Consider the following 25,649-nt stretch of genomic DNA (forward strand, 5'->3'; position numbering starts at 1 on the left):
CATAGGAAGAAATTAGATGACTCCATTGAGCCACATGTAAATTTATTTTAAGCTTTATTTCTTTAATGTGGCATTGCTGGAGGGGCTCTATCGGAGATTCAGAGTAGCTGGACTCAATTGGACCATTAATCATTTGTTAGTATTAATTAAACGGTTTGGAAAATACACATGAAGGTGCTTAGACCAACTAAAGGCACTCATGTAAAGAAACATTAGGAAAGAAGTAAGTGCAAATCCATGGGCATCCACGTGGTTTGGACACTGGAAAGAAGCCAGGATTAAAATGCTACCATGAGACATGCAGGTTCACAAGCATGTGTCAAAACTGAGCATGATTTTTTAGGTAAAAAGCAGTCATTTGCCACTGAGCATGTAGCAAGGGTATCCATGGCTAGAAGGCCATTTATTCAGATTCATGGTGTGTGTGTGTGTGTGTGTGTGTGTGTGTGTGTGTGTTCTCAGGTTTTTACATTTTCTGACTGCTGTTAATCATATGTCCTCACTAGGCAGCTTTCAATCCGTTTTGTTAGCCTTTTATCATTTTAAACAGTTAGGGATTATGTCTCCACGGAGTGTGCTAGAAATGTCCTTATGTTGCACCAGCCCATACTTTATGAGATAAACAAATGAGTAATTCAAGCTTTGTAGCGGGTATGCTTGTCACATAAGGACTCAGTCATAATTTTCAAATTGTCTGCCAAAGCACATTAAATCAAAGTGTCTATCGGAAGCAGTCATAGTATTTCATGTACTGTGTGGAATGGTTTGGTATCCTCTCTCTCTAAACTGTTTCTCCCTTCTCCAGTTACACTCCAAAAGGTGGGATAGAGACAAAGAAATACAACCTAACAGTGAAGTCAAAGGCAAGGCAGAAGTCTTAATGCCACATTTATATTTCTATGATCTATAAACGGTAGTGATGTATGCATATAAATAGCATATCCCTTGATTGCAGAGTTTCACCTCTCTGGAGTTCTTTTTTCTCTCTCTAGAGTTCTTAAAGAATAAAAATGAATTTGAAAGCTCTGAAAGAAATCAATAACATTCTAAAATGAATATGAACTATATGTGTGCTGTTAAATGTGTATGAGCATATACCCTTATTACTTGTGCACATGTAATAGGGATAAAGTTAAAGACAGTTAGTCCCCTCCTCCCATACCCTCACTCACAATACCATGGAAATGCCCCTTATCTAGTCTCTGATCAAGAAGGAAGAAAGCTTTGGAATGCACATTCCACTCTACTGCTTTGGGAAATCAGTTTTAAGCGATCGCAGACATCGTTAGATCAAGCTAACTGATGTTCCCTACAGAGGTATTATTTTATGATTTTTATAGCAATTTTCCACATTTGTCACTTCTTTATGGGGAAAACTATCATGAAAAGGAATATTATTAATTTGAGATGCTGATTGCACGCCTCAGCTGATTAACGCCGACTAGGAAACGGTCCCCAGTGCTGTTCTCAAGAATCATGTACAGCTTGCCCAAAGTTCATAAAAATCCTCAGCGATTTGTTAAATAATGTGCCAGGTGATGGCTATAGATTTGTAATGTTTTAGAAAGTCCTATCTTTAATTCATGAACCTCTCGATTGCCTTCAAAACTTATGCCAGGAGGGCAAAGCTGTCTGACCCACTTACAGATATTGCAAACTCCGTCCCTACATAGTTTCAATGGAGACTGTTTTCATTGCCTCCTGTGCTCAACATTCTTATTGAGACCATTTTGCTTTGACTCTTGGATACCTAAGCCATTACGTGACACAATTATTTTGAATTTCAATTCTTCCTCTCATTTTAAAATAGAAGCTTACACTAAACCAAATAACCAGTGACAACCCCTACATGCTAAATTCATACCATCAAAAAAGCCACCCAGGGTGATGAAGGGAAAAGGCTTTTGGAGTGTCTATCATGGCTGCTAAGTGTCAGATAGATCATAAAGCATAGCAATTGTTAGTTATAATTTGCAAGGCTGGGTTTCTCATACTCCTCATGTGGAATACCCGAGAATTTCAGATAGTGATAGAGCTGGCACATGAATCTAAAGAATGTCTCTCAGTTGCTAGATATATGTCATAGGTAGTGTTTGTCTTTAAAAATAAACACTATTTAATAACTTATAATGTATGAAATCTCAAGCATTAGAATAAGGAGCACCATACACACACACATATATCTATATATACATATATATATGTATATATATATATATATATATATATGATATTCTCATACAACCTTAGACTTAATAGTAAAGCTACTCATTTCACAAATTTACATAAAGTTCATCAGTTGTTCTGGAAAATATTAAAAATCAAAACTAAAAGTATAATGAGTGATGTTCATAGGCTAGGGATCCTTGAGGACATAACATTTTAAATAAGACTGAATAAAGAAAATTTGTTTAAGAAAGTAACATCTAACACACGGAATGTTGTGTGAAATTCTGTATGTGAAGATGTTCCAGGCACTGAAACAACTCTAATAGATCCATTGTAGCTAAATTCAGTGCAACAGTAGAAAAGATCAGAAAGTAGAACTGGAGGGCTTTATTGACAGTAGTAAGGAAGAAGGGTTCATGGGGCAGATTATAAGTCACAGTGGTCTGTTGATACTTTTTGAAGAAAGCAGTAGAAGGTTGTAAAATTTAAAGTTGAGGAGTGGGTAAGTTAAGCTTAATTTGCATGAACTGAGTTGTATGTGGGGTGGGATGAAGGACTGGACTAAGAGGTACAAGATAAGAGGCTACTTAAAAATTTAGAGATGACATGAGAGTAGAGGTTATAAAGATGCTAGTGGAGCTAGATATGAAAGAATATGCTGCAGAGATCTGAAAAAAAAAACTATCAAAGATTAATTGCCTCTAAATGTAGAAAGGAAAGATATTTCTGGTCTAGGCCCAGACTTCTGGCTTAAAGAAACACAGCCCTATTGAGCCATGTAAAGGGTTAAACAGTATAGAACAACTGGGAATAAGACTGTCCATTGACATTTAAATCTAGCAAAGTTGAAGATCCTTTAAAAGTGGCCTGAGGGAGATGTTTAATAGACAAGAGGAGCAATAGAGAAATGTCTGGGCTGCAGATTCAAATTTGGAAATCACTGGTATCAATACTGATAATTACCTGAAATTACATAAAAGTATTGAGCTAACTAGAAAGGAAGCTAGACACCTATTGACTGGCCTCATTCTGGAATCTGTTCAATTGAGGTTTTGTTTCCAGCCCTGACTGACTGATGAGTTGGATGCTTGGCTTTGGATATGATCCACCAGCATGAGAAATACAAAGGAGGTCTAAAGCTTTAAAGTCATGCCCAAGGTTAGAGTTCAGAGCAGGGTATCAGTTTTAAGGGTCATTTCTGTATAAATAATTAGGTCAGAACACTAAAGTAACATATTTAGATATTTGACCACTATCAGTGAGGTTCCCATACTTTCTATACACAGACAGGGCAAGTAGTCACATTAGTAGACATTTTTACTCTGGGCCACTTCCAGACTAATAGAAAACAGCTCTGACAGAGTAAGCCAGCAGATGAGGGAGTCTTGGTATAGTGAAACAATAAACAGCCAGCTGCTAGTGTGGGGCTAGATGTAGTTTGCTGGATGTAGTTTGTGGCAGAAAGATGCTAAACATGGGGCATAAAGGTCCAGCTAAGGGAGGGGAGCTCCTTGTACAAATTGGTAAGCTATAATTACAACAGAAGAAGGAGAAAGAGAAAGGAGAAAGGACTAAGATGAGAAAAAGAGAAAAAGCCAAAGGGAGAAGAGTACACATCTAAATCAGTCTGTCTCTTTTCACTGGAAAAAGGCAGTCTTAACATAATACATACTATTTATGTGCCTTCCATTAGGGTCTATATCTGCTTCTTCTGTGTCTCAAGGGTACTCTGTTTGTGATGACAGCATCTGATCTGACCCTGTAGGCATGGCTAGTATCTGTCTGCCTTCTGCTATATCACTACTTCATTTATAGCTAGACCAATTGTATGCATTTTCTTTAATATTCTATTTAAATCCATTTAAAATATTTTTAAAAATAACATAATTTCTTACGACAAATTTAGTTTTTATAGATGTCCAAGAAATTAATTCTATACTTCCCTCTATAAAATAACTTCAGGGTATAGCTGCCAGATAGGAAATAGCCTCCAGCTAACAGTTTTCAATGTACATTCTAGCATCCGACATTTTTATTGCTATTCTACAGCTTTCTGGATGGTTACATATTATGCTATGAAATTAATAGTGATCTTATATATACCTTTATATTGATAAAATTTTGAAAAACAAGGTGGAATGACTTCTGTTTATACAGATGCCCTTTAACCTGGAGCTAGGGAGATGGCTTAGTCAGAAAAATGTTTGCTGGGCAAGCATGATGAACTGAACTCAGATTCCCAGCATTCATGTCAAAGTCAAAATCCAGGCACAGTAGCACTCCCCCAATTCCAGCACTGGTGAGGCAGGGACAGGAAGGTCTCTGGGCATTCACATCAGATGGACTTGCTGGGTTTGTGAACTCCAGGTCTCCAGGTTCAGTGAAAGAACTTGTCTTTAAATAAAATAGGATAGGCAGCAATAGAGAAAGACATTTGAGGTCTATCCCTGTCTTACATACACACACACACACACACACACACACACACATCAGTGGATGAATATGCTTATGTATATACAGGAGCACCACATACACACAAACACATGTGTACCCACAGTGGATGACCATGCACATATACTACATACACACACATGCACACATGTGCAAACAGTGACTGCTTATTCACGTATGCATGCATGTAGACTACATACATATGTGGACACACTACACACTGTGAATGCCCATGCATACACAAACGCATACACAGTGAATCCCCACATACATACAAAATCACATACTCAAAAACATACACACACATAGAACTCAGTCCAATTTTGACTGAGATTTGTATTTCAAGACTCTGTGGGTATCCGAGCAGACATTTTCATTCTGTATCTTGATTATACAACAAGAAAGGAATATCTGGAGTGCACAATAATTCTGCATAAAATTAACCGTAAGATTTTGAGGAGATATTAAGAAAGTAGGAAATAATTATTATGCAGTAATAGTAAAAGCCCAGTGGTAAGAACTGTAGTCTTGGAAACAAATGGAAAAGCAAACAACCAAATAAAAACAAAATTGTGTGAGGCTCCATTGTGAGGATCCTTAATAGGTCTGTTTTGGAACAAGATGTTTTGGTGGTTTGTGAAAGGAATAGTCATGAATGAATTTCAGACTTCAAATATTTATGATTTTTAAGAAAGAGCCACAAATTTTAAGGATTCTTAAAAGCCTTCTTATTCCTATATTGAGTTTTATCTGTTTTCTGAACTTGAACCAATGAAAATGAACCAGTTGCTACAGAATCTAACACTGAAATGTGGTTGGCCGTCGAAGTACCACAAAGTGCATGGCTCAGGATTGCTCATTTAAGATGCACTGCAAAAGAAGTAACATCTTGGGATTGATATTTACTTTATAAGAAAGAATGTACACAGCTATCAATAGGACGTATTAATCAGAAGAGTTTCTTTGTAGGTGTGTATTCTCACAATACATGATAAGAAGCATTAAAAAATCAGTTCATCATAGAGAAAAGTCAAAGTTTTGTACAAAGGAACCAGAGTGTGGTTGAGGTTAAAACATATTGGTAGGCAATGTCCAATTTGTGAGTACTTTTAAAATCAGCATGGATGTTCTAAACAGGGGCAGATGGAGTTACAACAATTACTTTTCTAATTGATCGATTCCAAAGACAGTAGACAGTAGACACTGTGACTGGTGGTGCTGAGGCAGGCTGTGGAGCCAGGATTCCTGGCTTGGAGTCCCACCTTTGCTGTATAATAGCTACTTGGATATATAAAGTTAATTAACCTTTCTTGCCCCTCTTTCCATCTCTATAAAGTGGGAGGATAATAGAACCCAACTCTAGAGTGTACAGAAGAATATCTGGCACATGATAAGCACTTTGCAAAGTTTAGCCTAAACCATGCCAGGTATCTCCTTTCTTCCATCTTTCCCTCCTCTCCCTCCACCAGTGCATTCTTCCTCTCTCTCCCACTCCCTACCATTCCTTCCCCCCTCCTTCCCCTCTCTCTCCCTCTCTCTCTCTCTGTTTTCCTTTCCCCTTCTATTCCTTTCTGTTTCTAAGGCAGGGTCTTGCTATGTTTGTATCCCAGACTACACCCAAAATCCTTCAGCTTCTCTGCTTATCTCCTGAGACTAGAAGCATCTGGTACCTATGGCCAGCGATGCTAGGCTTTTTATCAGTTTCCTTATGATGTTCTCACCTGAGAATCACTGCCATTGTGATCTGTCACATACATATAGTCAAGAAGAGGTTTCTAGCATCCAGGGCATCCACTTTAGCTGAGTCTTCTACCTGATCCAAAGGGGTTGCAATTAAAAACTTCTGTGTTATTGTTGATCTTTAATGTTGATTGGCATTATGTGTTATTGAGTCCTCAGAAGTTTGTGATGGAGATAGAAGGCAGAAACAGTTTTACAACTATGAGTCTGAATTTTGGCCAAGGGTGCACCATGGTGAATGTATTAGAGTTCTCTAGAGGAAGAGCACTGATGAAATAATTACTCATAGTATACTAATTTATAAAATATACAATAAAATTGTATGTGTGTGTGTTTATTAGATTGTCTTATAAAATAAGCCTTAATAGTCTAACAGTGGATATCTTCAAGTGGACAGCCTGAGGACCTGATAGATGTCGAGATGTCTCACAGTCCCAGCCTACTACTCCTAAAGGAGTAGATTCCTGGAAAGTCATTGGTCCTCCTTCAATGTTGGAAGCCTGAAGATGCTGAGCTTTGATATCAGCAGAGGAATGCAGCCGAGATGTCAGCAACAGGGTAGATGCATTTACCTAGGAGATGGGAAGGCAGTGAGGCAGAAAGCAAAACTTATTTCTTGGACCACCTTTTATGCAGCTGCCACTAGAAGATGACACCTATCTTTTTGGTGGATCTTTTCACATCAAATAACCTGATCAAGAGAATCTCTTACAATTTCCAGACCTTTACCACTTATCTCTTAGTTGATTCTAGATCCAATCAAACTGGCAAACATAATGGGTCACCAGATTTGTACATCTTCACGTTCAGCTCTGTTACTCACAATAAGGCTGTTCTTGGTGGATTCTTTGATTATCCAACTCTGGACCTGAACTATATAACTTTTCTTTCCTTAGGAATTGTCCATAAAATTTAGACATCTCTCCCCATTGAATCTTCAAATCACAAGCTTTCATTGGATCCTGAACACAGGCTGTCCTATCATACTCCTACACCCAAAGCCATCTTTGTTGATTTGATGATGTTACAGAATCTAAGATGCTGCTGTCTATACCTTTGGGTTATTCTTCTCTAGCTTTGATTCTGTGCTTGCCCATGAGAATGGCTTTACTCATCAGACTATCTGCAAACATAGATTTTAAAAGTGGGAGCTTGTCCTCTTGATAAGTAGCCACCACCATGTGACAAAGCCTTATCTTAATTCTTTGAGTATTCCTATTCACTTGGAAAAGCAGTCCAGCCACACTACAGTGACAACTCAATTCCACCTCTACCTGTTGGCAAATCTATGATTGAGCCAGGCAAACCCAGAAATGCCCAAAACCATACTTGCTTCAAACCTTCATTTTGAGATTACTTGTATGCAATTATATACACCGATGAAATGTCTACATCTATTATTTCAAACTGAACAAATTTGAAACATCCCCCTGCCAAGGGAAGAAAAAAAAATACACATGCATATTTGTATTCTGCAATAGCAGGCAGGCATTACTGTTTTTTTCTTGGAAGCATATTTTGTATTCATAGAACATAGGTATTTTCATATCATACCAGCAAAAACTCATTAAAAAGCATTGTAATTAGTATCATCACAGATTTTATAAAGTTCTAAGAAAATATTTGGATATGCATTACTAAAAGTCAGTTTTAAGGCAAATATGAATAAGAAAAGAATAAATTGATATTTACAATTAAATATCTTTCAATGTATCTATGTTATCAGCTTAGTGGCCATGAGTTTAAATAGTGTTCTCTTTGCTAGTTCTTGGATATGGTGCAAAATAATGAGCTTGTCTGAGCTTCAGTCTCAGGCTTCAGGTTCTTGTGGTTAACAGACCATGAGTTCATAAGGATTTTGCCAAATCTTATGCCCTTAATGTTTTGGTAGCTGTAGACTGTGTTCAATGTTCTCCATTTTTGTCATCTCGCTAGTTCTGTGAACCTTCCTCTGGAGGCCCTTCAAGTAAAGCTAATGGAATGAATTAATGGTTGGGAAGGAAAATTGAAAACAGTGGATAACATAATTGGCCTTTCTCCTTTAAGGAATGTTACAAGACCATCAGTTCCTTTTCAGTTTCCCTCCCCAAATGTTAAGACACTGACCAATGAGGGTGCAGAATAAGAGGAGTGGTACACAAGGTGTGGCCACAGTGCCTTTTTACTGTAACCCTAGAGAGCACTGGGTCACTCCACAGGTCACACTGTCACACAGCCAGTATCTCAGAGTAGAGGACTCTTTTCACCATCTGCTTCAAGTCATCTCTTTCTACTCTGTTGCTGGATTCTGCCACTTGTTCATATTTCTGAGCAAGCGTTTCTCTACTTATTCTTCAGTGTCTTATTTTTTCAGCATTTACTTTCTTGTGGTGATTTCTCATTTTCTCCCTCCCCTTTTGCTGAAGTGAGAACAATGGTGCCCTCATGGCCCCAATTCTGAGAGCTGCTGCTTTCAAACACCTACAAAACAGATATGTCTTTTTTTTTTATTTTATTTTTTCAGGGAAGACCCTTCAGTTCTTTCTTCTCCCCTAAGAGAAATTCTAAGATTCCCACTCATATTTCCTCAGAGGTATTCTATAAAAGCAAACACATGTTTTCTTTTTTTTTTTAATTGCTAGTCAAGGTTCTAATGAGAAGCTTGTTTCTCTGTCTTGTGTTTTATAAATTGATTCTAAACAGAGCTGACCTTTCAATATCCTGTAAGAGCATCCACAAAAGCACTTCTAGTTATGAGTAAAGGCTGATTTAATTTGAAGACAGTGGATGAATCAGATGTAAACTTCTTACAGCTACTCATGAGTACAGGAAAATGTTTATTAAACCTGGATGTGAATAATGTGGATTTCTTTGGCAAAATATGTTAAACAATACCAATTCCATTGGTGAATTGCAGGAGATGGCTTCTCAGTACACTCAGGTCTCCATTGAGGAAGCTGGCTCTCCATTCATCAACTGTACTGAGGCTCCAGTGGTTTCCTTCTTTGTTGGTGTCAGTACTCAGGACATGGGGACTCAGGCAAAGACAGCTGGAAAGAACTTAGGAGTCAACTGCCATAGCTTACATTTCAGATACCCTTCAGTGCCAAACACAGCATCTCACATTTAGGAAGTACTCAGGGTAGCTGTCTCATTGCAGTCTTGCTAACTTTAGTCTTCCCATCAGCCTGATGACTGGCTTTCATAGGTTTTCCCCATGCTTTGTTGTAAATGTGTGGGTTTGTGGATGGACTGCTTGCAGCTGCTTTCAAAATTTTGACGCTTGGAATGTTATATGTCTTGAAATATGTATTTCTATTCTGTAAACAAATATACATATTCCCGTTACCTGTAAGACTTTTACTACAGCACCTAAGGTCCTCTACATTATACATGCTTACCTTTACAGGCTTCTTCCACATAAACCTGGAATTTTGTTCCAAAGAGAAATAAATGGCCATGTATTCCCATTCTTAATTTGTCCTTCTTCCTAATGTCAGAGGTAATCACATCCATCATTCCCATGCTATGAAGGAGATAGCACAGATGCACTTTAGCCAGCTCAGTGTAGATGGGGGGGGGGGAGGCTGTAGGAGGAGAACACAGGGAGCCTGATGGTTTGTATTTGGCATAAAGTTCTGGTGGGATGTACATCCAGGACACAGAAAGGCCTGACTTACTTAAAATGGCTTAAGGTAAACTGAAGCCAATCAGAGTCTGAATAAAGACATAAGGGTAGAGGAAGTAAGAGCAAATAAATGCTGGTGATGGTACCTAGGGCTCATTTTTCCATTAATTAATTTATTTATTTATCCACTTTACATCCTCATCACAGCCCCCTACGTCTCCTTCTGATCCTCCCTCCTTCCCTCTCCTCTGAGAAGGGGTGGGCTCATTATTAGAGCAAGCAGACAGGTGGTTCAGCTTTAGCTTTCAGTGAAGGTGGGTAACTGAATAGTCATGGAAGGATGCTACAGAGAGAAACCTGGCTAGTCATGAAGGTTTACTCCTAACCTGCATTGTAAAGAAGAGTGGAAAAGTATAGTGATTGTAACCTTCGTGCCTGTTAGAGCAATCCGTGTCCTCCATGTTGTTCCTAGAGTTTACGGAAGTATCAAATTAAACACTACCTATGGACAACTCCTGTGAATGAGCCTGCATGTGGTATTACTTTCACCATGTCTGATTCCTTTAGGAAACAGAGGTCCCAGGGCTTGTCAACACAGTTAATATTCCTTGATTGCTTAGCTTTCCCAGATCTTGGGTGGCTATGTTAAAAAAGGTACATCAGTGGCCTAGTTTGTCTCCTTTTTTTCATTTACTAACTTTATGTTAATAGAATAGGTTGAGAAGAAAAAACATATCAGAATACAATTCTGCATAAAGTGAAGGGAAGAAAAAAGACAGAAAAATTTGTTTTTTAATAAATAATATTTTCTAGAGTCTTGTATTATTAAATTTAAATATAAACAATTTAGTAGATGTACTAGCTACATTTCTTGTTGCTCTGAACAAATACCTGATAAAAGGAATGGCAGCTTAGGGTGGCTCACAGTTTGGAGGGATACAGTGGGGAAGACAGAGAGATAGAGGTGGGGTGAGGCTTGTCACATTGTATCTATACTCAGGAGGCAGAGAGAAAACAGTGAGGCTGGGCTGTAAAACTTCAAAGTAAACCTCTAGTGACCTCCTCCAGTGAGACTCTACATCCTAACTTTAGGCTCTAGAATATGACAAATCAGCTCCACCCACTGAAGATTACATATTCAGATGCGTGAGTCTGTCAAGCACATTTAACATGCAAACTACGGCAGTTCATTTGTTCCATGTAACATTTTGATACCTACTATTCCTTTCACAGTTTTTCCACATCTGGTAACTTCCACTGTGTTTTCCTCCCCCAAACCTTTCCATTCTAGCAGAAGCTTAGCTTAAGAGGAGGGTTTGGAGGAATACAGTAGGAAGACTTTGCTCTGTTTGCTTGTTACCACTGATTTTTCTTTCTCTAATAGACACCTATTTAGAAATATTCTACCTGGGTAGATATGGTTAGTGAAAATTAAATAGCTTCTACTTCTGGATCCATCTCTTCTCTTGGGACCTATGCTTTAGGTATATATACTCCTGGTACCCAGACATCAGAGACCGGGGCTCCTGAAATCCATGCCACGTGCTTCAAGAACTTTTATTCCTCATATCTACACTCCAGGCACCCATACTTCTGATATCCAATACCCATCTACCCCTCCTTATACCTGTGCTTCTGACACCCATGTTCTCTGATCCAAAATCCTGATAACCAAACTCCAGATATTCATTTTCCTGATGTCTGTGCTCATCATACACATCTTCAGATGATTTGGTGCTTTTGGTACTGATGCAAATAAACCTATATCCTCAAAGAGACTTCTCAAGAGACAACTAGGCAATAGACTTGGACTATAAATCAAGCCTCTGTCTCTCTCTGTCTCTGTCTCTCTCTGTCTCTCTCTGTATCTGTCTCACTCTGTCTCTCTCTGTCTCTGTCTCTCTCTGTCTCTCTCTGTCACCTCAGTTTGAGCATATCACTTTTCATTGCATATTTCTTCATTCATAAGGAAGGGAATTGGCAGCAATCAGTTATGGGGATAGAGTGGGTTATAGAACCATCTTATTGGATAAGAGTAAGATAGTTGAAGTAACAGGCTTGTGAAAGGTTGTGGTTGTCACTTTCCTCCATGATACATTTTTAATTCTCTGTACACAAAGCAAAGTTTAACTAGAATCTAATTGAAAAGTCACCATGTTCTGACCCTCAGAATAAGTCATCTCTGTGTTGACTTCCAGGTTTTAAGTTCTATAACCTGTACAGTTCACATTAGTTATCTCTTATGATGTAACAAAATGTAGGTGTGGCTTAAGCAAAAGTTGTTTATTTTTATCATGATTTTGGAAGGTGAAAATCTGAAATCGGGGTACCTGCATGGTTCTGATAAGAAGACTCCCCAGGTTGCAGATCCTCACTGTGTTTTAAAATTTTGGGTCACAAATGGGAGGAAGGGCAGAGGGAAGGAAAGGGATTGGGGAATATTCTTCCCTTATATGCTTCCATGTCATCACTATACCACCAAGATCACTAAAACCTTAACTACCTCCCAAGGGCCACATTTTCAAATATCATCACATTGGGGATAGGATATTCAAAACATGGATGTGGGAGATGGGAATACTCAGGCCCCAACACAGCAACCCTAAAAATTCTGTCTTTCCTAAAAATGTCAGGAATGGTGGGTTTTATACTTAATGATTTTTAAAAGGCTCCAGGCCATTTTCTTTGCCAATGATGGTGGAAAGAAAGGCCTTCATATACCCAAGGAAGGCATGGACTTCAGCTGACTAAAACAATATCCAGAAACTCAAATCTCCATACTTAAAAAACACTTCAGGTTCATTCAGCATTTCTTATCCATGGAACAACTTACATTTGACTTTTGTCTTTTTCTTTTCTTTTTTAATAAACAGCAATGTATCAAGGATGGCTTAAAATGTTTGAATTTAAGAATTGATTCAGATCTTTCATCCCTAGCTCAATAACAACCTTGTCATCAAAAATACTAATATTAACTAAAATAATTCTGTGGGGTTTTTTCACTGCATCTTTCATAAAGGTCATGTTGAACCCTATTAATTTTATAGAAGGTCATCTTTTCTCTATCCTATTCAAGTTATGTTTTGACTCTAAACATCTTTCACAATGCCAGTGTGGAAGATCAGAACTGACAATCATAGATCTGAGAGAATTCCAGTGCTAGAAAGCAATGGAAAATTGCTTTCTAAAGGAGCTTCTGCTCTCTGCCCCTTCCCTCTCTGACTCTCTTGTCTTCCTGATCCTTTACTCCCTCTCCCTCCTCCCCCTCCCCCTCTCTCTCCATGTGTTCTTGGCTCTCTCTCTCTCTCTCTCTCTCTCTCTCTCTCTCTCTCTCTGCCTTTTTCTATCTCTACTTCCCTTTCAACTCTCCTTCCCATGCCCTAACTAAACTCTATCTATACCAATAAAATAAAAAAGAGAGAAAAGAAAAGAAAAGAAAAGAAAAGAAAAGAAAAGAAAAAAGAAAGGAGAGGAGAGGGGAAGGGGAGGGGAGGGGAGAGGGGAGGGGAGGGGAGGGGGGAGGGGAGGGGAGGGGAGGGGAGGGGAGGGGAGGGAAGGAAAGGAAAGGGAAGGGAAGGGAAGGGAAGGGAAGGGAAGGGAAGGAAAGGAAAGGAAAGGAAAGGAAAGGAAAGGAAAGGAAAGGAAAGGAAAGGAAAGGAAAGGAAAGGAAAGGAAAGGAAAAAGGAAAGGGTTTCCACCTTGGGTCCTGAGGCAGAGGTTTGCATGTTGAGTGTCTGTTCCATGGTGATTTGTTAATTCCCAGTTATGAGTAAGGCAGGTATGGGTGAGGATAACACCTTCATTATGCCAAATGTATTTGATATCCTGAACACAGGAAAATTGCTATGGCATAATTTTTAGACTCTTCAATCATACTTAAGCAAGACTGTCTAACAGCACTGCTGAGAAATTCTTAGACTTGAGTATCCTTTTCATTTCAGCTGTTATGTCTGAACAAAGCTTAAAGTTCCCAGGAAACAAACAGCTAAAACATTGGAAAGTTAATAGTTCCTTGAATGTGCTAAAGCAAATAATATTTTCTGTTCTTGTGATATCCTTTGGTTTGATGGGAAGTTGCTCCTCTTCCTGGTTTCTGTTTTGGTTTTCTGTTTTTAATGACCTTGAGCAATTCTGTGCCTTTGCATTCCATTTTCCCACAAGGTTACACAGCTTTGGAAGGAAGCAGATACCTCATAGTTGCTAATGAGTTTATCTTGGCTGAGGCTGAAATGAGATGCTTTTGGCCTGCCTGAGTGTGTGGCTGTCAGCTATTTTTCATTCTGCCTTCTGGCATTGGTTGCCTTCCTGGCATAAACTTAGAAGACCAGAGACACCCATAATATCAGAATCAATGCCTCTGTATTCGAGTTTGCATCAGACTTTATTTTTGTGCCTGGTGAGAAATTAATGCTACTGTCTTGGATGCAGACAAAGAGGATCATGGGGGATGCCATCTGAGGTCATGTGTTTTCTTAATCAGTTGTTTGGGTGTTGGCTGTCATGAACAAAACAGAATCATTCTAAGTAATCTCAGACCTACTAAGTCATGTCTGTAGCGTTTGCTTTCCACATAACCCAGCTTCAGAAATTTTCTTTGGCAGACCTTGGGTTTCTAGCTAGCCTGTCCCTCTTTATGGGCAAACTACTGTTCCTTCCATATGCATCATTTAGACCTCTGTTATCAAAAGCTCTTTCTCTATGACCTGTTCTAATTTTTGACTTATTAAAAATAAACTACATCCACTATCTGACCACCCTTCTCCTCGACTGCCTACTTACACAGTCAAAGCCAAGGACTGGGTTTTCTTCTGTACATTTTTGCCTTGTAGAGCTTAATGGAGCGGTTGGCATGTAGTCAGACATAATCAATGAACTGACTGAATAAATTGACCTGTAGTGAGTATAAAACTGAGAGAGAATAATCTATCTCTTCTTGGGTCATTTTGGTTGAGAAAGATGAGAAAAAAGAGGTACAATATTTGGAGAGAAGAAACATAAACTTCGAGTGAATTAGAATATTTTCAACAGGGGAGACAACCAGGAAGGTTTTGCTTCTAAAGAAATACACAATGTAATTTGCCTTTAAAACAATAATTTGTATGCTTGCATGAAAGTGGTCCTTAGAAATTACATTTACTGTTTTATCCAGTCCCTCATTCATTTTAGCTTTACATATTATTTTGTCAAATATTTATATGCCCACAATTTAAAGACTGCAAAACTGTAATGAGAAACTTAAAAAATTAAGTAGTTCAATTGTTTTTATCTTTTGCCCCTCACCCATGTCAACTGCTTTCATTAATGTTAACTAATTGTCTTAGTTACTGTGCAGTGGTTATAACTGCACAGAAACTAAGAACTTACAGGGATTAAGTTTTATTTTGGCTCACAGTTTCATAGCTTTCATATTGACTGACCCCCTTGCTAGAAAGCCTGGGATGAGGCAGAGTACCACAGAAGAAGAGAATAGTGGAGGGAAGCTGTTCACATAAACAGCAGCCAAGAAATGAAGCACAAGAAGTGCCAGGGACAAAATGCACCCTTCAAAGGCATGCCATCCTGCTCACGTCTTCCAAGCAGGTCCTACTCCTTTGGCCCCTTGAGCTCATCTCTGGATAAACCATCAGGATGCAGTCACTCCAATAGCACCAACTGGACATCAGATCTTCAACATGGCATCCTTTAGAGAGGACATTGCTTACTCAGACTAGCCATTATTTTATTCTTTATATTATTTTCAAAATGTTTGTTTTGTGGCTTCTTATAATTTCAAATAGAAATTTTGCCTAGTGTCTCTCCGTTAGAAATAATCAGGACTAAATTCTCTTGTCTGTCCTTGGGTTCACTTTCAGTGAGCATTTTTTAAATCTTCTCAACAAGTATAATGTAAGTTCCATAGGTCAGTAGAGTCAATGTTTAATTAGTATCGTCGTATAAAATGTTGGAGATATGACCATGTATAAGCAAACAAAATTTTCCATGAATTTTAAAAACCTATGGATATATTTTCTGCATGCTTTAAGACTTTGTCCTTTCTTTGTTATTGTTACACAACTTAAAAACATCCACACCTTCCTTTAGTTAAGTACATAGTTTCCCAAGATGGTCAGATCCATCAGTATCCTAATTTTGAGCAATTGTCATGCCTGAGCTGTCAATCTGGGTTTGCAGTCTCCTATTTGTTTTTTGCTACCTTGGCATCTCCCTTCCACATCTTCTGCTCACTCTTTTCATTCCACCCTCTGCTCTCTCTTGTTCTGTTCTCTTCTGCTAATGAACTTTGACCTTCTGTCATTTCATTAGGAAAAAATATGGGAGGAAACTTTCCATAGGATATGAGGGGAATGTCTCCATACCTCTTCATTCTCTGTCTACATTTTAACGATGGGTGAGGTGAAAATTCTGAGTTGGATATATTTTTTTTAACTTTATAGATACATTCTTTCTAGATTTTAGTTGAAGCAACAATTTAGGCAATGTGACATCTTAATCACATTTTTCTATAAGATTTTAAGATATGCCTTCATAGGATATGTTTGTACTGATGTGATATTTAAGTCAGAAATATGTTCTTTGGCTGGTGAGATGGCTTAGGGAGTAAAAGTTGCTTACCTCCAGATGATAAACCACAGACACTTATAGACACACACACACACACACACACACACACACACACACACACACACACACTACCACCAGCAGCAGCAGCAGCAGAACTGGCAACAACAGCATTATAAGCAGGAATATTTTTGAAATTTTCTCAAATTAATTTATTGTGTATGTGTATGATCTATATGCCTGTGTATGAGGGAGGTCCATACACACATGTGCCTGTACAAGGGTGCCAGGTATCCTGCCCTATCAATACCCATTTTCATCTCTAGAAACAGGGTCTCTTACTGAACCTGGAGCTAGACTGACAGCCAGCAAACCCCAGTTACCCACCTGTCTCTACCTCCACAGTGTTGAAGTTACAAGTGTACACAGCCACGTCTAGCTGCTTACATGGTGGCTGAAGATTTGACCTCGGGTTCTCATGTGTTCACAGAGAGCACTTTTACATGCTAGATCATCTATTCAACTTGTAGAATTAGTTTTTAGCTTATTACATTTTTATGTATTTGGTGTGTGTGTTCCTTCTCAGTGTAGGATTTTTCCCTCTTAAACCATTTTTTATTTACTCTATTCTGTTTTAACCTGTTGTCGTATCTGGTAACTCTTTGGTTTTTGCCTCACTTTAGGAGTAAATGAAAAGGTTAAATTAAATGAGTTTCCCTTCCTTGCCAGATTAAGAGTATGACAGTGCATCTACATCATCATAGTCAAGGCCTTCTCTTGTCCTTTTTGAACTATCCAAAGAAGAATTAGACTGATACCTAAAGGGGAAAGCCTGGTTGTTAGGGTTCTTGAGAATAAGGGTTCTTGAAGGGGCTCAGAAATCATAGAACCTTGGTCAAATTCTCTCAAGTGTGCCTTTGCCACCCCTAGTCCAGAAAGCCTCATCCAGCCTTACAATAGAAAGGGAAGCTGAATTTGCTAATGTCTGTCTCTGGCAGCAAGCCTTGGGCAATGTTGCTGTCCTGGTCATTGGATGACACTCTGACTTAAAGCAAGTTCTAGCCAAGTGTAAATCTGTGTATTGTTTCAAAAGAGCTGCTTACAAGTTAGTTAACCTTGGCAATATAAATCATGATGGTAGCTGGTACTATCTTAATATATATGCCAGATATATGAAGTATATATACACACATTAGGGTTAGCTACATTCAGTGATCAATGCTTAAAATAGGCCAGTTCCCTACTTCACATTCTTACAGTTGGCATGATATTTGAAAGCATATTTTATTCTTAGCTCACTTTAGCAGGTGAAAATTTCACACAAGAATTCAGAGGGCTTTTTTTTTTTTGGTTTTGAAATATCTTTCACCTTAAGCAAATTCAATTACACATAAGCAGAACACTGTTTGTTTACAATGAATACTAAGTCTGAGGTTAAATACCATTATCCAGGATGGAAAGCCTATCACCAACAGGATTCCTTTTGCATTAAAATAGATTCATTGTCCTGTTGTTTCTTGTTTCCTGGGAATACATCTACATATACAGAAAGTGTGTGTTCTTCACTGAAAAGCATTGTGTGAAGCCCTGTGCTGAATCAGCAGGGCAGATGCACACTACCCAGGGACTACAGTGCCATCCTCCTAATCTACCATCACTGAGACTTGTGCTGCAGGATCTTATTAAATTGGAGGTTCTAGAACAAAATTCAAGTGTAATGAATGTGTTTTTCATAAAGATTGTAGCAAATGCAGAGTTTCCAGGGAGGACCAAAGAGGATATGAGGATGAATGAACCCTGTTCCAGCAGCATCTTGGCAAGGTCTGTGCAGGTGAAAAACAAACCAAATGAAAACAAATACCTTCTTGACATGGTGCTGGCTTTGTACTAATAGACCATCTATTTTAATGATGGGGATAATGATCACATGTAGAGCATGAGTACTCACAGTGGGCCACAAGAGGGATGTCTGTAGAAAACGGCACATCCCTACCCAACAGCAGGATGATCTTCTAATCCACAGTGGGTAACAATGCTTGACAGCAATTAATCGACTATTTCAAAATAGCTAAAGATGGTTTTGTTTTCAATACAAAAGAATGGCAAGTGTCTTCAGTGGTCTATGTGCCAGTTATTCAGACATGATCCTTACACACTGTAGTGTACTAAAGTGTGTGTGGAGTTCATCTCATTATACATACCGTTAGTACATTTCAGCGAAAAACAGAAAAACATTAAAATAGGAAAGAGAGATGTTTTAGAAAACTACTTGAGCAGCCAGAAGCCCCCAAAGATAAAGCACTCTCTGGCAAGTGGTGATAATAAATGTGAATATTGTAATAGTTTATTGTTCTCTGTAGCAAATGGTAATTAATATCTCGGGTCTTTGCTTTTGTTTTTCAATACAGAAAGGCAAATTATTCCTCAATTCGTGTTTCACATCTCATTTGGTACTTAGTTGCTGCTACTAGAATCATTATATGATTCAAAGTTTAGCTTCCTGATAAATGATAGAGTGTGTGATCTGCAGGAAGCTAATATTATGGCACAAACAGTTAGAATTTCAGTTACAGATAAAGCTCTTTAAGAGTCCTACCTTTCACTCTCTAAGTGCATTTTAAATATCTGCCATTATTTGCTGCAGTGCTGTGGCACCGTTCTTCCCTGGGACATCTTCATGAACTATAGCAGACGACAAAGCAAATCATCTGTCAACCCCACTGCAACCATTAAAACCTATCCAAGCCCCCCTCTTTTTTTTCTTATTTTCTCCTGATTTGAAAGTTACTTGCACAACAGCTGTTTGCAGAGATACGGGTGAAAACTTACGGAAATCCTGCCACATCCCTTCAAAAGTGGGATAAATCACCTTCCGCATGCATTGTGTGAATTAGCATATTTATTCTCTCATACCTGTCAAATATGCATTCTCCTTGTACATGTACATAAAATAGGGGCTTGAGAAGATACAGCTTCTAGCACTGCGAATAGTAAGCGGCGGCATTCTGTAGAAGAGAGGGTGCATGGGTTTTTTCATATATATAAGAGAAATGCCAAAAAAGGCTTGCAGGATTTCAACTGAGGACTCTGTTCTCGGTAAAGCACAGAACTTAGATGGGCGACATATTTCTGAAGGAGTCTGATGCCTTTTTAATAGTGGTGAGAAAAATGACTTGGAAACACTAGAAAGCACCTCATCATTAGTCCATGTCTCTAATGAGGCTGTAATTTAGAAGGAAGCTGGGGAAAAAAAATAACTCACATTTACAAGAGGAGTTAGATTTTTACAACACGGTAAGAAATTTAAACAGCAAATAAATACCCAGTGGTTGGATATTATGCATACATTCAGATGCAATTGACTCATAACTGCTTGTATATTTGCTGATTTTTTTCCCTGTCCCTGGGAATGTGGAAGTCTATTTGGATTATGAGCATTAGGGAAATTTCTTAGGACAGAAATTCTGTTTATATGGGAAAAACTGTGTCTTAGCAGAGTTCTGACTTGATTAATAACATATCAGAATCCGATAGATGTATATTTTATTAACCAAATGAAGGGCTGAGTTTAAAAATGAAAGCGTATAGGACATAATTCTGTAAACAAACTACCTTATTCCAGGTATAGTGGTAAAACACTTTCCCCGCATTAGGAGGCTGACCAAGATGAATGCAAGTTTAAGGAAAGACTAAGCCACATAGATTCTGTTTCAAGCAATTCATGCCCCCAACCAAACACAATCTAAATAACAAAAAAAGAGAACAACAGCAGCAGCAGTAAAATAAACCTGCAAAATTTCCACTGAATTAAAAGGAACAAGCCCTGTGATAGTAATAAAATATCAACTCTTCACTTAACGGTACATTCTTTTTAAGACTTGTCGATTGTATGTATACATACATATCTCTGTATGGGTATGTATGTGCGCTTGTCAATACAGGCTCCCGGAGATTCAGAATAATTCCACTGAGCTTGAGATACAGGGAAGTGTGAGCTGCCCGAGGTAGGTTCTGGGGCTCTCTGTAAGAGCAGTACATGATCCTAGGTGATCAGCAACTCTCCAGCCCAGTTATTTATGAATTTTATACAAACATTATTTTGAGCATAACATTTGGGCAGATACTTTCTTTGCTACCTTGTGAATTCATGGGGTTTCTAGGATTCTTAGAAATCTAACATGAAGTTGCTATGAATTTGTAGAATGGTCTGGTTTTCTGAAGTAACATTTACTTCTTTAAGATTCAGATTTTAAATTATGAATTTTAATAGCATTCTTGCTGAGATGATTTTTTTGTTTTTGTTTTTGTTTTTGTTTTTGTTTTTTGTTTTTTTCTGGTTTTTTGAGACAGGGTTTCTCTATATAGCTCTGGCTGTCCTGGAACTCACTCTGTAGACCAGGCTGGCCTCGAACTCAGAAATCTGCCTGCCTCTGCCTCCCAAGTGCTGGGCTTAAAGGTGTGGGCCACCACTGCACAGCTGAAATTTATTTATTTATTTATTTATTTATTTATTCATTATAATTATTTTAAAGTTGAATATTTTATTTATTTATATTTTAAATGTTACCCCCTTTCCCTGTTTCCCCTCTGAAAACCCTCTTTTCCCATCCCTCCTTACCCTGCTTCTATGAGGGTGCTCCCCTACCCACCCACCCACTCCCACCTCACTGCCCTAGAATCCCACTACACTGGGGCATCGAGTATTCACAGGACCAAGGGCCTCCCCTCCCACTGATACCAGATAAGGCCCCATCAGCTCCTTCAGTTCTTCTCCTAACTCCTTCATTGGGGTTCCTGTGCTCAGTCCAATGCTGGCTGCGACCATCTGCATCTATATTGGTCAGGATCTAGCAGAGTGTCTCAGGAGACAGCTGTATCAGGCTCCTGTCAGCAAGCACTTCTTGGCATCAGCAATAGTGTCTGGCTTTGGTGTCTGCATGTGGGATGGATCTCCAGGTGGGGCAGTCTGTGGATGGCCTTTCCTTCAGTCTCTGCTCCACTCTTTGTCCCTGTATTTCCTTTAGACAGGAACAATTCTGAGTTAAAATTTTGGAGATGGGTGGGTAGTCCCATCCCTCAAATGGGAGGCCATGCCTAACCTCTGGATATGATCTTGACAGGTTTTCCCTCCCCTTTGAGGGGTAAGGCAAAAGACACTGTCAATAAGTCAAAAAGGCCACCAACAGATTGGGAAAGGATTTTTATAAATCCTAAATCTGATAGGGGACTAATATCCAATACATACAAAGAGCTCAAGAAGCTGGACTCAAGAAATTCAAATAACCCCATTAAAAATGGCATACAGAGCTAAGCAAAGAATTCTCAACTGAGGAATACCGAATGGCAGAGAAGCACCTGAAAACAATGTTCAACATCTTTAATCATCCAGGAAATGCAAATCAAAACAACATTGAGATTCTACCTAACACCAGTCAGAATGGCTAAGATCAAAAATTCAGGTGTCAGCAGATGCTGGCAAGGATGTGGAGAAAGAGGAACACTCCTTCATTGTGGTGGGATTGCAATCTTGAAATTTATTTTTAAACTATATTATTTGACAGAGATTTAGCATATCCACAGAGTTGTATAACCACTACAAATATCTAATTCTACAGTACTTTCATTTACCTTTCCCCCTCAAAGAAACACCAAACTCATTTGCAGTCATTTCACACTAAATTACTTTTTTAAAAAAAATTCACTTTACATCTCACTCAGTGCCCCACCACTAGTTACTCCTCCCACAATCCTTCCCTTATCCCTTGTCGCCTTCTTCTGTGAAGGTATGGGGGCTCCTGAGTATTCCCCCCAACAAACCTGGCACTTCAAGTCTCTGTGAGTCTACATACTTCCTCTCCCATTGAGGCCAGACAAGGCAACCCAGCATATAGACAACAGCTTTTGGGATAACCCCTGTTCCAGTTGTTCAGGATTCACATGAAGACCAAACTACATATTTGCTGTATATGTGCAGTGAGGCCTAGATCCAGCTCCTGTATGTTCTTTGGTTCATGGTTCAGACTCCGAGAGCCCCAAGGGTCCACATTAGTTGACTCTGTTGGTATTCCTATGGAGTTCCTATCCCCTTCAGACCTGCATTCCTTCCTTATATTCTTCCATAAGAGTCCCCACGCTCCAGCAATTGTTTGGCTGTGGATTTCTGTATCTGTCTGAGTCAGCTGAGGGGTAGATCCTCTCAGAGGACAACATGTTCCTGTCTGGATGTCTACATGTAGAAAAATGAAAATAGATCCATACTTATTATCCTGCACAAAACTCAAGTCCAAGTGGATCAAGGGCCTAAAAGTAAAACCGGACACACTAAATCTCAAAGAAGAGAGAGTGAGAAATGCCCTTGAATGCATTGGTATAGGAGACAAGTTCCTGAATAGAACAACAATGGCTCAGGCTCTAAAAGCAACAATCAATAAATGGGACCTTATGAAACTGTAACGCTTTTGTAAGGCAAAGAATACTGTCAATGGGACAAATAGGCAGCCTATAGATTGGGAAACGATCTTCACCAACCCTGACAGAGGGCTAATATCCACAATTTACAAAGAACTCAAGATGTTAGACACCAACCACCCAAGTAACTCAATTTAAAAATGGGGTACAGGACTAAAGAGAGAATTCTCAACAGAGGAATCTTGAATAACTGAGAAGCACCTAAAGAAATGCTTAATGTCCTTAGTCATCAGGGAAATGCAAATCAAATGGACTCTGAGAATCCACTTTACACCCATCAAAATGGCTAAGATCAAAATCTCAAGTGACAGTACATGCGTGTTACAGTGTGAACTCTTGTTCGTTTTGATGGTTTCTTTGTGGCTGGTGAAGATTTTATAATATATAAGATTTTTATTTATATTATAATCTTATTTTTTCTTTATATTTTTCCTTATTTTATATTTACAAGGGTTTTGCCCACACGTATATCTGGGTACCATGTTCATGCAGTGTCTGAGGCAGCCAGGAAAGAGTACCAGATCCTCTGGAACTGGAGTTACAAGTGGTTGTGAACACCCATGTTGGTACTAGGAACTGAACCCAGTTTCTCTGAATGAACAAGCGCTCTTAACCACTGAGGCAGCTTTTCAGCCCCTCATGAGACATTTTATCCTGGTTTGTTTCTCCTCTCCTTGGACTTGGGGTTCTTCAGTTATTTGTTTCTCATACTAACTCTTTGCTCAGCCAGAAGCTCCTAATTTTCTGCCTTTACCATGAATATCTGTGATCCTTCTTCTCTCTGCGTTCCCAAAGCCCAGAGCTGGTCCTGGCATCTTTTCTCCCACTGTGACTGGATGACTTGACCAAAACTCCAACAACCCCTTCTGGAATTGTTTACATCATTAGCTACTACACCAGCTAGTGTTTGTTTTCATCTTCCTTTCTCCTCGGTGAATCTCGCATATCTTCATGCTCCTTTAAATGATATTTATGAATTATTTGTCATTTTATTTTACTTGTCCTCTTAGAGAATTTACTTTCATCAATAGTTCCTAGTGAGGGTTCAAATAGCTTGAAGCCAAGCACCCTGGCTGTGCTCATTTCTTGAGTTAGCAGGGAACAAAGAGAGCTCTGGGGCTCAACAAATGCCTGGGAATAAAGCAAAAGGGCATTTTTAAAAAATTGCTTATTTTCTGATCTTGTATTAGAACCTAAATAAAATGCTTCTAGGTTTCCTAGGGACTAAGTGTATATTAGGAGCTTAACAGGCATTCTTTATTTATTTTAAAATTCTTCTTTTCTGAGAGGGCAACAATAATTGGGGAATATATTTCCAACATGCAAAATGAGTTGTATCTTTCCATAAGCAAGCTTATAATTGGGCTCCTGCAGCCACGAAGCTCCGCATATGGTACTTAGGAGTCAATTAAAACACCCTAACAAGCAATTACAGGTTTATTGTTTAATTCAATTTCCACAACTCACGCTGCTCCCACTCAAAAGTTGCATATATGTCAGTCAGCATGTAATCACAAACCCAGGCTTTCCTCAAACACTGGTTTTGTGGAACAAGGCTTCCACAAACTGGGCCGCCCAACACCATGTTCTGCACAACGAGTGATTAACTACAAGGGGCAAACAAAAGCATACAAATTATGCCAGGAACTGGCTCTCACTTCCACATTGATTGATTTGGGAAAGTAACAGGTAAAAATGTAGTCTCGCTGTTGATAATTGTCATAAAAAAAAGGAATTACTGGACATCTCATTAATGGACTAAATTAATGAGGGATCAGTTACCCAACCTCAAGTGATTGCTGTCCAAAGAAGATTGCCTGAGGTTTGTTTGTTGTGAATGGAAAGTCGGAATGGGAAGGCAAGGATCATGTCTGTGCTGTAGAAATGGCACGAGACGGGTACCTTTCCTGTTACTTCTGTCTCACCACAGCACTGGGCATTGGAGAAAAGGTCGAGAAGAATCTTTAGCCTCTTTTGCTGCCCACGATATCAGGCAGAGATGAATGAGTAAGGACTTCATCTAACAGATGATTGTACTCATGTTGATGTGCCTCTTAACAGAAGATGGACCTGGAGCATGAGAGAGAGTGGCCCAAGGCTGCTGCCATCACTAGACGTAGATACTTAAGAGTGTGTCTCCAGTGAAGTGTTTAACAGATACTTTGTCTGGGAAAGACAGCACAGAGTTAGCCTTTTGCAGAAGTTGTAGGGCTTCCGTTCCTCCCAGCTACTAGTACTCCGTTCTCAACACTAATATCTTCTAAAGAGATTGCCTCGCATTTAAATCCCTACAGTTGAGCCAGGAGAGTTGGATGAAGGAAAGTAGATTTACATTTTTCATAATTCAAATAATTGCATTTGTTGTTGGAATGTATTTTTGTTTAGTGCAGATGTACATGCTTAATTATATTTCATCTATAGTAATAAGTAAGTCAGTTTGGTCCCCTGAAGGAGATCGCAGATGCATATTTGGAGATAGTTCTAAGGTAGGGTAGGTATAAAAAAGCAATATGAATTATTGTAAAAAAATAGGTATTGTAAAAGCAGGAAATATGGAAAGCTACAGTAAACCTCAGAGATTTGTCTGGTCTTTATCTGGCTATTAGAAGTAGGTGATGTTGGCTTTGTTCTCATTCTTATAGGCAAGGTAATACCC

General features: G+C 38.9%; 1 protein-coding gene across 3 annotated transcripts in view; it reads left to right on the forward strand.

Annotated features, from left to right (window-relative positions):
* The window catches only part of Thsd7b (thrombospondin, type I, domain containing 7B), a 946,089-nt gene that overhangs the window by 600,668 nt on the left and 319,772 nt on the right, over nucleotides 1-25,649 (forward strand). The gene's annotated exons all lie outside the window — the stretch shown is intronic.

Source organism: Mus musculus, chromosome 1, assembly GCF_000001635.26.
Source record: "Mus musculus strain C57BL/6J chromosome 1, GRCm38.p6 C57BL/6J".
Lineage (NCBI taxonomy): Eukaryota > Metazoa > Chordata > Mammalia > Rodentia > Muridae > Mus > Mus musculus.